This window comes from Choloepus didactylus, chromosome 11, assembly GCF_015220235.1.
Source record: "Choloepus didactylus isolate mChoDid1 chromosome 11, mChoDid1.pri, whole genome shotgun sequence".
NCBI lineage: Eukaryota > Metazoa > Chordata > Mammalia > Pilosa > Megalonychidae > Choloepus > Choloepus didactylus.
In genome coordinates this window covers 60,604,905-60,617,526 of record NC_051317.1, presented here as the reverse complement: position 1 = coordinate 60,617,526, position 12,622 = coordinate 60,604,905, and positions in this window count along the sequence as shown.

The window sequence follows — 12,622 nt, the reverse complement described above, 5'->3', positions numbered from 1 at the left end:
AGCTTCCATTGATATTCCCTATTGCTTGCCAAATGGTGATTTTCTCATTCCTCCGTCATTCCCTCTACATTTATTGTTTGGCACTCTGTTGTAAGGAAGAGCTTTCTCTTCTCATGTATTAATTTATATCAACATGGACTCATGCATTCCTATTTTATTTAGTGTGTTATAGTCTGTATTATCGATTAGCTATTTGATATGCAATTGGACCCAGCTTTGACAGCGGGAGCTCTTTCAAGATGCCTTCTGTGTCCTCTTGACATGTTCCCATCATTGTTGAGATGTTCCAGGATTGTCTTCAAATTTTTCCTGCCCCAGCGCTAGAATCAGTCACCTCTCCAAGGAGCTCTGGTTCTTTTTAGAAGAAAACGGTGTTTGGAAGCCAAGATCTGGGCAATGCTGTCAGGGTGTGGTCTTTCTGTGGACAGAGTTGTAGAATCATGTGTGTGTGTGGAGTGAACATACACAAACTTTCACATCTATATTTATTTTTATACTTATCTACATATTGAAAGCTAGTACCACAGAGTTTATTTTAGTTTTCTCTCTTTACATATTTGTAACTCCCACCTTAGATGGTGAGAAACCATCCCATATCTGTCTCCCATGATTCTCAATATATTTACTTACAGGATTATCTCTTCCCCTTCCCCTCCCACCCCACCCCACCCCCATACAGAGCCCTCCTCACCCACTTGGGGCTCTGGACCTGCCCCCACCCATGCGGATGCCTATTTTCTCAGTCCCAGCTAAATGGTGCTTGACTGAATTATTCAGGGAAGAATAAAGGAAAGAATAAAGGCAGAAGGCAGCAGGGAGGGAGGGAAGAAGGAAGGAAGGAAGGAAGGTGGGAAGGAATGAAGGAAAGAAAGAAGGGAGAGTACTGGTTTACTCTTGCTGTTATGACAAATTGCCACATGCTTAGTGGCTTGAATAGCACACATTTATTACCTTACAGTTCTGGAGGTCAGAAGTTCAACAAGGGTCCCACCCACCAGGCTAAAAGCAAGGAATCAGTAGAGCTGCTCTCCTTTCTGGAGGCTCTGGGGGAGAATCTGTTTCCTTGCCTTTTTCAGCCTGCATTCCTTGGCTCATGGCCCCTTCCTTCATCTTCCAAATCAGCAATGGTGGGTCAAGACCTTCTCACATTGCATAACTCTTCCTCCTCTTCCTCCCTCTTCCACTTTTAAGAATCCTTGTGATTACATGGGGCCCACCTAGATAGTCCAGAATAACCTCCTGATCTCAAGGTTCTTAATGTAATCACATCTGTATAGGCCTTTTTGCCATGTGAGATAACATATTCACAGGTTCCAGGTTTTAGAAACTGGACATCTTTGGGGGGTAGTTATTCTGCCTATCACAGGAAGGAAGGAAGAAACCTCTAGCATAGAGGCTAAGAGTTGTATGCTGAACTCAGGCTACCTTGTTTTGATTTCTAGCTCTGTCCCCTGCTGAATGTGTGGCCTTCAACTCTCTGTGCCTCAGTTTCCATATCTTTCAAATGGGTATATACCTGCCTAAGAGGTTTACTGAATTTCTGTGAGGTGGCAAACAGCAGCAGATATTTATTGAGCACTTACTGATACTACTATTATTTTTATTCTGGGTGATACCTGACTCTCAAAGGAAAGAGAGTCTTAAATAGGCACTTCCTCACCAATTAAACCAGCCCCCTCCCCGGGTATTGCTGTGACTCCCCCTAGCTCTGTACTCCCTCCAATTACAGATTTACATCAGAGCACGGGTGAGACTGACCACACATCTCACCAGATAGGATGTGGGCCCTGCAGAGGTGTTTGGACTTCTGAGGCCTGCAGAGCAGGCCCCAGAGGCAAATCTAAGTCTGTAGACCTTGGAGACAGACAATGTGTCAGAAACTCTTTTAAGAAAAAAGTATATACAGAACTACAAGTATAAAATTAGTTTCCAGCAAATGAACACATTGCTGGGCTGCCCCCAGAGAAACAACCCTGAAGCTTAATCCTCACTAACTACCTAGTAAATCCACTCTGGCTTACTCCCAAGGTACCTGTGCAGAGCTGTAAATCTCTTCCCAGTCTGCACCAGTGCCTGGGCCACCCAAGTCACAGAGCCTGGGTGATTCCATCAGCCTCGGTGGCTCCTCACTTTAGGGTGGGCCTCTGGGCGGTACAGCTCCCTAAGTGGTTTGTCTGCTCTCTTGGGACACCCAAAGACGTGAGCAGTGGGGCAAACTGCCCCAGGGCTTCTTGGGGTCTGCCCAGCCCATCAGCTGAAGGTTATCCAGTTCCAGCGACTTTCCCCAGGGAAAGGCTGACTGAAAGGCCAGACGTGAGGTGATCAAAAGGACGGAGACCAAGAGCTGGGTTTGAATCCCAAATCTGCAACATCTTCACTCTGTGATCTTGCACAAGTCAACATCTTTGACCCTCAGTTTCTTTAAACAGGGCTGATAATAGTACCTTCCTCACAGGGTAGTTGTAAAGAATAAGTAAAAGTGTTAAACTCCTAAAGCACTGTAAAAAAGTTGGTGATATTTTCCTGCCCTCGGTGAGCACAGTCCACAGGTGAGAAATGATGGTGAACAACTGGGCAGTGGGAGCCAGGGCTTAGTCCCCCTCTCATGATCTCTGCAGCCTCTCTGCAGGCTCAGCCCACACAGCTGCACAGCCCTGGATTTTCTGTCAACTTAGTTGCAGCACTTTGATTGCTCCAACTTGTCTGCATTCTTCATGAGCCTGAGACTGATCACTTAGAATCTTTCTTGCACAATTACGTTATCCTCATTATGATTGTGGTAGTAGGATAATCACAATGTTAGGAGCTGGGACTGTTGAAGCAGAGTTTAAAGGCTGGTCCCTGGACCACCTGCAGCAGCCTCCCCAAGGGCAAGGGCTGAAGTGAAGCTCTCCACCCAAATCCCAAGCCCATGGGATTAGGCATTGCAGACTGCACATGCCTTCAGATTTCTCTGGTGCACACTAATGTTTCAGAAACAGTGGTTTTGAAAGATTAGCTAGTGGGAAAGGTGGTGGAGTTTTTCTTCCTGAAGGAGAGAGATTTTTAAATTTCAAGAAATAATACCAATTAGAAGCTAAAGCCCATTAGGAGGCTAGTTCCAACTATTTCCAGCTCTCCCATCAAAGACTGTATTCTAATGGCTTAGGTAAGAAGCTAGGCCCTGATTGTAACCATCGGCTTAGGAAAATGTGGACTAATGATTGCTAGGAAATGTTAGACATATGAAATTCAAATGTGCTGATTAAAGTAAAACGCACCCTGCTGTATGAATTAATTAACTTTAAATATATTAATTAATATTCTATCCTGGTATCTATAGCTCTCATATAAAGCAGTTCTCAAACTTTGATGTGTGTAAGAATCACCTTAGGAACTTGTTGAAATGCATATTCCAGACTTTTCAACAGAGATCGGTTCTTTAGGACTTGTCACTTAATTGTATTTATTCCTCCCAGATTACATAGAAAAAAAACATTGGGCCTCTTTTCATGCACTAATTGTTAATTAATAGAGGTTACAAACAGTAGAGTTTTTTTAAAATAGTGGCTATAGAAAAAATTCAGAGTCTTGTACTTTACAGAGTAAAGACTTGTGCTGAAGTGTTAGCCTTTGCAACCGCAAAACCACGTGGGCGTTCTCACTGGCAGGACCATCTTTAACAGGAATAAGAGTTTAAACAGCAACAACCAAACTATTGTTTGTTGGGAGGGAGCACTGATTCCCTAGTCCCCTTGTTTAGACTCACAGCCCTGGTCCCTCACTCCTGTCTCCCTGACTGGTTGGGGAGCAACTATCTGATTGGTAGCCGAACAGAAGGCGCCCTGCAGGCACTTCTCCTTCCCTCCTTTCTGCTTGTTGGGAATCCGCCTGCCCAGGGATGTGCATCAAGAGGGGGCCCCACAGGGGAGCCTGTAGTTTTCCGTTCTGTCTGGCTAGGTGGATAACTTTCCTTCTACCTCTGTGGGGAAGCACCAACTAGTTCACTCTCATCACAGACCTGGAGCTGTGTGCTCTGAGCAGCTTTATCAGTGCTAAGGGCAGTGACTGGATCTCCAGCTGCCAGACTCCTAGGCTTCTCTCTCTTGATTGGCTCACACTCAGGAGAGGGAGAAGAGGGAATCATTTACTGAACCCTAAAACTCTTTTATCTCTTGTTTCATCCCCATCTATCTAATCTCCTGCCGCTGATCCCATGACACCCTTAACTAAAATGAACAAGTGAAAATGTCCCAGCAAGTTCTCCTAGCAAGGTTTTGTTGATATCATTTAAAAAAAAATTGGGGGGGGGGAGTATCCCATCGAAAAATGTATGCCAATGATTATTGTAATAGTAACCCCAGGTGTCACGAACATTTTTGTGGTATTTTGTATTTTGGGGCCACAGTTGAACATCAGCTGGGACTCTGTCCACTCTCCTTCCTTTCCCGTCAGGTTCTGACATGGTGAAGCAGCCTCTTGAGATGAAGCTAGATGTGCACGACGTGCACAGTGGCTGGTTGAGGACACGTTCCAGACCTAGGCAACTGGAAGACGACTTTCCTTCACTGCATTGGGATGACAGCCAGGAGGAGGGATGGGGACAAAGCATGCATCACTAATTACTACTCTGATGACAAATTCATCATAAGCTTCATCAAACTCCAGGCACAGCCATGTCACTGCAATCTCTTGTCTTCAAATTGGCAGTAATAAATATATTTGTATGTTGAATATGTATCTCTATCATTTATTAGGTTTATTTTGTATCATAGTATCTGGAAAAGCAAAATAATTTTAAGAGTGGATTAGCACTTATCACCCTTCAGACTGGCAAAGTTGTTTTTATTACTTTGTTAGATTAAGTTATCACATTTCATGATCATGATGTAGCACGACAAAGCAACTCTAAGATATAAATTTTTTTAAGCAATCAGAGTTGGAGTTTATAAAATTAAAAGCATACAGATCCTCTGACTTTGCATTCCCTTCTGGAAAACTATTATTCTTAAGAAATAAAAGTATCATTGAGCAAGAATATATGTGAAAGGCGTCTTTTGCAGCAGAGTATAAACAGCAAAATAGGAGAAAAACAAATAAAAACAGACAAACAAACCCCTCAAAATAGTGTAAAGTGGTAAAACTATATGATGGGATTTTTATACAGCTTTTTAAAAGATTGAATTAGATCAATACCTATTGATTTAGAAGTTATGCCATCGTATGCTATTAGGCAAGAAAAGCAAGATGCAGACTATTGAATACTCTGTTATCTTGTTTTTTGCTTACAAACAGATTAAAATGAAACTATTTAAGTGTGTGGATGGTTAGGTATTACTGCATGAACTTGGAGAAAGGTAGGGACACACAACTGCTATTAATATGGGTGGGTCGGTTAGCTTCCTAGGGCTGCTGTTACAAATTACCACAAACTGGGTGGCTTAAAACAGCACAGATCTTTTCTCTCACAGTTCAGGAGACTAGGAGTCCAAAACCAAGAAATGGGCAGAGCCATGCTCCCTCTATGAAGAATCCAGGGAAGAATCTTTCTTTGCCTCTTCCTCGCTACAAGCTCTTGCTGGCAATCCTTGCCAGTGCTTGGCTTGCAGCTGCCTCACTCCAATCTCCACCTCCATCTTCACGTGGTGTTCTCTCCGTGTATGTCTGCATCTCCATCTCTGTTTCTTCTTATAAGGACTCCAGTCATTGGCTTTAGGGCCCTCCATAATGCAGTATGACCTCATCTTAACTAATTACATTGGCAAAGACCCTGTTTCCAAATAAGGTCACGTTCACCAGTACCAGGGATTAGGTCTTTCTTGAACATTTCTCTCTGGGAGACACAATTCAATCCACAGCAGGAGGGAGGTAGGGAAAAAAAAAGAAACTTTTTTTTTTAAACATTAACAAAAATAAATTAGAAGACATTACAAGTCAGTTCAAAATCCTTATACATAATTGTAATTATTTAGAAAACGAAATGCTCAAGTATAGGAATTTTATTAAATTTACCACATAGCAATATACTGAACTATTCTGTAGATATTAAAATGGGGTTTGGGATATAAATTGAAAGTGAAAAAATCAGGTAATGAAACAGTATATATTATATAATCCTATCTATTTAAATGTCTGACAGAGTAGATGGATAAACAAGAAAGTATAATGGCATTTATCATGCTGTGAAATTATGAACATTTTATTTTTTATTTATAGTTTCTGGTTTTTCTAAATGAACTTGTATTAAATCCATAATAATAAATACATACAAATATGTTCTTGTTATTTAAATGCAATTTTATTGAGATACATTTACATACCATACAATCATCCAAAGTATACAATCAGTTCACAGTATCATCACATAGTTGTGCATTCATCACCACAATCAATTTCTTGAACATTTTCACTACTCCAAGAAATAAAGATGAAAATAAGAATAAAAACAAAAATAAAAGTATGGAAGAACAAAACATCCCATACTCCTTTTTCCCACTATTATTCATTTACATTTTCTCCCACTTTTTTACTCATCTGTCCTTACACTGGATAAAGGGAGTGTGAGCCACAATCATGCCATATAAACTATATAGTTATACAATCATCTTCAAGAATCAAGGAAACTGGATTGCAGTTCGACAGTTTCAGGTATTTCCTTCTAGCTATTCTAATAAACTAAAACTAAAAGGGATATCTATAAAATGCATAAGAATAACCTCCAGAATTGAAAACTCTCAGCCACTGAAACTTTATTTTTCATTTCTCCTCCCCCTTTGGTTAAGAAGGCTTTCTCAATCCTATGATGCCAGGTCCAGGCTCATCCCCAGGAGTCATATCCTGTGTTGCTAGGGAGATTTATACCCCTGGGAGTCATGTCCCACTAGGGGAGAGTGTAGTGAGTTCACCTGAGGTGTTGGCTTAGAGAGAGAGGCCACATCTGAGCAATGAAAGAGGTTTGAAGATCTTTAATTATCCTGTATCTCATTTGAAGTGTAAGTTTGTTCCTTTGGGCCATATCTTTGTTCTTTCTAGTGTGAGTCATCATTTTTTGTTGTCTAGGCATCTTGATTCCTTGGTTACCCCAATCAGACTTTCCCAGACCAGACAGGGCCTGGTCTCAGGAGGGTGTAATCTGTATCAGGTTTCCCTGAGGAAGAAACCAAGCAAGTTGTCAGAATTTCTTGTGAGGCCTCTAGATGTTGTGCTTTTCCTATCTTGCCCAGCAGGTGGCACTTGTCAGCCCACAGCTCTCCACTGGCATAAAGAGGTGTGTTGCCTTTAATTCTCAGTAGACCCTGTCCCTGCCATGGGCTGAGAGTGTCAGAAGCCAAGCCCAAGCTGTTTCTGTCTTGTTTTGTTTTTTTTTTTCCCCAGGCCCTAGGGTCTGAGTTCTCTAAGAGGGCAGCCACTTGAGGTGGGCCCCACCTCCCCCTTTTCTTAGGGAAGATAAGCCCTTTAGGGATTTATCTGCTACACTTGAGTTTTTCCTTTGACTCTATCTTAGCTCCACCCTTACCTGGGTCAGTGCTGATAATTGAAAATGCCTGAGACTTTCTCTAATGAGCTACTAAGAATGAGAGATAAAAAAGGAAATCAGAAAGAAATCCCCTTTTCAGAGGCAGTTCCCAACCCCTCAATTTTCAGTCAAGAACCAGTGTTGGTGTCCAGTTCTATGTGCCCCTTTTCTTGGCACACAGACCTTTTTCAGTATTATGAGTTCATCTGACTCCAAAAGCCTCTGTTTTTATTTATTTATGGTGTTTTGTTTTGTTTTGTTTTCTGTCAGCCCTGCCTCCTCTATGCTGGGAGAAATCTTGGGTTCCTTTCCTGCTTGCTCTGGGCTCCTCTGTGCTCATAGCTTGCACTCAGCAGTCCAAATTCATTAACTAAAACTGCTGTTGGACCCTTGGTTGAGCTACCTTCCTTTCCCCCTAGCAGACTGCTTCTCTTTGCCACAGAGAAATGTTTCAGCTCAGCCTGTTGTGCCAATGAGAGAGGGGGCACCAGTTCTGCAGTTTGGGGAGCTTTACTTGCAGTTCTTATGCTGCAGTCTCAGCCATTCTACCCATTCCAGACTGGTGTACGATGTTTGTCCAGTCACAGATGTCCCCCAACAGTTGTTCCATACTATTTACTAGTTGTTCCTGGCTATATGCTAGTTGTTCCAGAGGACTAACTAAATTCCATACCTCCCTATGCCACCATATTGCCCCACCTCATATATGTTCTTAATATGGACAAAATCCTCTCTCCTCCCTACTGTATCATGATGTTGGTATTTGTAGAGATCTTTGGGGTCATCTTTAAGCCAATCAATCACCTGCTGATTAAGGGACTCTGAAAGCAACTGTCTTAGTTTGAGAGGGTTGCTCTAACAAATACCACACACTGGTTGACTTCAGCAATGGGAATTCATTGTCTCACAATTTTGGAAGTTAGATGTCAAAGTCAAGGTATTGGCAGGTCATGCTTTCTCCAAAGTCTGTAGTGTTGTGGTGGTGGCTTTCTGCCATGAATCTCTGCCTCCATCCACATGGCAATCTGTTTCCTTCTGTCTTCTCCTCTAGCTTCTACTTCCATGTCCAGTCATACTGGTTTAAGGCTTGCCCTGATTCAATTTGACCTCATCTTATAGGATCTTTGAAGATCTCATTTACAATCAAGTTCACACCCACTGGACCAAGGGTTAGAACTGGAACATGTGTTTGTGGGAGACATAATTTAATCCCCAACAGCAGTGGTACTCAAACTTCAGTGTGCAAAAGAATTACCTGGGCAGCTTGTTAAAATGCAGAACTCAGAGCTTTGCCACTAGACTTTCTCATCCCACAGGTCTATGGGAGAAACCCAGAACCTGCATTTTAGCACCAGGCTGCACTCCACATGAATCTGATGGAAGTGGTCTTGCAAGCTCACTTTGAGAAGGTGCTCTATAGATAAGCATCTGTCTCTGTTAGAATATCTTAAATGATGGACAACTCCTTCTCTGGGGAAGTCATTCTCTTTTTCGACAGCTCAAGCTTTTAATAGATGTTTCCTTACATTCTGTTAAAACCTTCCTCCTTGCACCCTCATAGCACTGGCCTGTCTTCCACATGAAAGCCAGAAGTCTATTCACCATTCTTCCTGCCCTATGCCCCACATACATCTCATATCCCCCCTCATTACAATGAAGGTGTTAATGGCATCCCAAATGCACCCTTCCAATTTCTTATCCACTTTCATTATTGGTTGTAATGAGGGGCAACTGAGGATGGCCAGTGCAAGGACCTGATTTAAGATGTAGGTATGATCAAATAACCAATAATGCTGATTTCTATTATACTTCCCCAGTGAGTGGACAACTACAAAAGATGTTTCCACATGAGTTTGTTTCAGTGTTGGTGGGCACCTTATTTAACAGTTTCACAGGCTTATTTTCTGTGATGCTGGACATAAACTTGGGGTGATACCATGGAGGGAGCAGCAAAAGCTCCTTTTGAAGTTCATGCTAGCACTAAGGTTATTGTAACTGATTTTATCTCAACATTATCTGACATACATTACCAGTTGGATTAGGAGGGCAATATTGCCCTCTGCTGCCTGGAAGTAAAGGGGCCTTTAATTTCTCACAACTATGCCTTTCCATAGACTAGGCTTTCCCACCATAAATTCCTTGTAATAATAACCAGAAGAGGGTCTCCTTTAATCAAAGGAGTCCTAGCATCATTGGAGTTTCATAATGCACTTAAGATAATGAAGACTCCAAAAACTCATGCTTTGAAAAAACTGGTTTACCTAAGTCTCTCCCAGGTTAAATATCTCTAAGAGCCTAAAGAAAGCACATAATTTCATATTTTTCAAAGTCAGCAATAAATGTCATTTCACACGGGTCATTTTGAATCTAGATCTAATTATCCATCCCTCCTAGTGTGTGTCACAAATTTGATGTGCGTGCCTTCTCCCCATCACCACCCCCCACCCTCTCAGCACAGTCTGCCTCCGTGTATGGCACCATCCCTCAGTCACTAGGCCCTCGACTCCTCACCAGCCCTGCCTCCTCCTCCCTCCTCCCTTCCCCATCCTTTCTCTCTTCCAAACTCAGTCTCCTCTTCTCCTTTCTTGATAACTCCTCTATCAGTCCATTCTCTCATTTTCCACAGACCCTGATTTAATTACAGTCTTTATTCTTGATCTGTCTTCCATGACCCTGCAGATCCTATGTGTTTCCACAGTATTTTATGCTTCTTCTTTAAAAATATGCATCAGACTTGTAAGTATTAGATTTCCTCCTCTCTTGCTAGACTATAAAATTCACTGGGACAAGGATCATGTCTGACTTGTTTACTGCCTAGTACAGCACCAGTGCCATAACTCGATCCCAAGTTTGAGTTTTTGGGTTTTGTCGTGGTGGTGGTTGTTCCCCTAAACAAATGAATTCCATGACATACAGTTGGAAGAAGCAAGACATTGAATGGTGTGATGGGAGCTGAAGTTAAAGTACACAAAGACATGGAATACAGTGGTATGAAAAGATGTTAGTGATTTTAGATTACGAGGTAGAAGGCAAGGATCATTACCCTGGCTGTCCCTTCCTGCCTTCCTGGGAGACAGAGTTTGTTCTCTGGAGAGCTAGAGAGACTGCAGGCTTCTGGGATCCATGACTCAGAGGAAGACAGCAATGAGATGCTGTTCCGGTTTGCTAATGCTGCTATTATGCAAAATACCAGAAATGGATTGGCTTTTATAAAGGGGGTTTATTTGGCTACAAATCTACAGTCTAAAGGCCATGAAAATGTCCAAATGAGTATACCTTCACCAAAGGAAAGCCAGTGGCATCCAATAAACCTCTGTTAGCTGGGAAGGCACGTGGCTGGCATCTGCTGAGCCCGGGCTGTGTTCCAGCCTCTCTCAGCAACTGTGCATTCTTCAAAATGTTGCTCTTGGGGCATTTGTCCTCTCTTAGCTTCTCCGGAGCAAAGTGTCAGCAAAAGTTTGCTATCTAAGGCTGTCTCCAAAATGTCTCTGTAAGTTGCAGCAGCAAGCTCCTTCTGTGTATAAGTTTTTATAGGACTCCAGTGATTAATTCAAGACCCATGCTGAATGGGCAGGGCCACACCTCCGTGGAAATTATCTAATCAGAGTTATCACCTACAGTTGGGTGGGTTGCATCTCCATGGAAACAACATAATCCAAAGATTCCAACCTAATCAACACTAATACATCTGCTCCCACAAGATTGCATCAAAGAACATGGTGTTTTGGGAGACATAATACATCCAAACCAGCACAGGTGCTGTACTGGAAACAGGAGTATTAAATGAAAGCCTGCATACTAAATGATAACACTTCCTTCCAAGTCCCCTTCCCTCAAATGGCACCAAAAAGCAACCTGCTTGTCTCTTGGGGAGATTGGAAGAAAGTTCCTTAAGGAAACTTAATGATCCCTCTACAAGATGCTATAATACAAGGAATGGCATAAGAACAAGGAATAACACTTGAAAACTAAATAACAGTTGAAATTTAAAAGAAAAATCAATAGAATGAAAGAGAAGATAAAGTTAAGATCTCCCACAAAATAGAACATCTAAATAATGAGTTCCATTACAAAAGAACAAAGTGAAAAAACTTGCTGGCTACCAGATCACAATTCAGGAAACTTTTCCAGTCTGCAAGCTCCCTCAACACACAAGCACACACACACACACACATAAGTACACACAATTTCTAATACATTTTTTCTAGTGCTTCACTCTTAAACAAGGATCCTTGGCAATTAGGCAAGCTTACAATAGGAAAAACAGAGACCAAAATAGAAACAAACGTAAAGGAAGTAGAGAAAATGTAATGAGCAAATCAAAGGTTCAACGTACTTAATAATCTTAGAGAACTCAGAGAAAAGAAATCAAATCCAAGGGACAAGAGTGGGGTGCCTAATATAAAGAATAATATAAGAACAGGGAAGAAATCTTGAACAAAAGATTTATCTTGAAAATAGCTGAATTTTCAAAAACACAATAGAACAAATAGGAAGATAAAGTTAAGGAAATCTCCCAGAAAGTGAAACATCTAAATAATAGAATTTCCATTAAGAACAGAAGATGAAGGAGGAACCATCAAAGACTTAATACAAAAAATATTTTCCAGAACTGAAGGACTCAAGTCTTTAGAATGAAAAGGCCCTCTGGCTGCTCATTACAATGGAAGGCAAAAGATCTACACAAACACCATGATATTTCAGAAAAACAGGGCAAAAGAGAAGAGATCTAAACTTTTCAGTGAAAAAACAAGTGATAAACAAAGTGATAAACAAAGAGAAAAAAACAAAGTGATAAAGTGATAAACAAAGAAAAAACAAGTGATAAAGTGATAGCCAAAGGAAACACAGAAATACTAGAAGGTAGCAGGAAATGGGATCAATGTCTTTCATATTCTGAGGAAAAAAAAATTTTTTTCAACCAGGAATTCTACACCTACTTATGCATATTCAGATATGCTAAATTCCAAAACATTTACCCAAGTATCCTTCTTTGAGAAGCTACTGGAGAATCCTGTCCACCAACATGTGGTAGTGAACAAGAAGAAGGGAAGACAGTTTCCAAGAAAGAGGACCAAAGATGGAAGAGAGGTGAGGGCTGACAGGAGGGCAGCTGTGCAGCAGGCC